We start from the raw sequence: 812 nt of genomic DNA on the forward strand, positions 1-812 counted from the left end.
TTTTTTTTTTTTTTTTTTCTTCAATCTCCACTGTGATCTAAATTATTTACAAAAATTTGTATTTAACAATTTATTTATCATTTGTGGAACCTTGGAATATACATTTAACCATCTGATACAATCACTGTACCATGGTATGGCCACAGTACTTTTTTTTTTTGTTTGTTTGTTTTTTTTGTTATGGTGCTACGAAGATAGATTTTTTTTTTTTAAGACGTGAATGCTTATGATCAGTGTGTATTTGTTTTTGTCTGTGATAGAGGGAATAGAATGCAGCATTTAACCCACATTGTTGTCTATTGAATAATCACTGCAATTATCATTTGTTTTTATGAGATTTTTAGATGCAGCACATTATATTTGAACCCAATAGCTGTATCTTGCTTGAGTCAGGGAATATTTTGATTGTGAATGATACTATTAAAAAGCTTGTAAACAAATCACATGCAGTTCATGTGAAAATGATTCGAGGAGTGTTTTCTGTCATTATGTGCTGGAATAATCAGAACCAGACCATTTGTGGAGCAAAAGGCGTGAATAGAAACCACACCTAGATACTTTCCTGAAGCGCCCCGGGCTGGGGCCGTTTTTAGAGAAGTTCATCTACTTCCTGTCAGGGAGATCTTTCTGGAAGATTTTACATAGGGTGGAAACACAACATGCCACTGAATAAAATCAGGGGGATGTGTGCTTATTGCAGTAGGTTCCAGTTGGCTTATTTGACATTTAAGCATTTGGCAGACACTTTTATTCAAAGACTTACTGTGCATTCATTTTATACACTCAATATTTAACACATTAATAACACATGA

Source organism: Sinocyclocheilus rhinocerous, unplaced genomic scaffold, assembly GCF_001515625.1.
Source record: "Sinocyclocheilus rhinocerous isolate Xijiao unplaced genomic scaffold, SAMN03320098_v1.1 scaffold592, whole genome shotgun sequence".
Lineage (NCBI taxonomy): Eukaryota > Metazoa > Chordata > Actinopteri > Cypriniformes > Cyprinidae > Sinocyclocheilus > Sinocyclocheilus rhinocerous.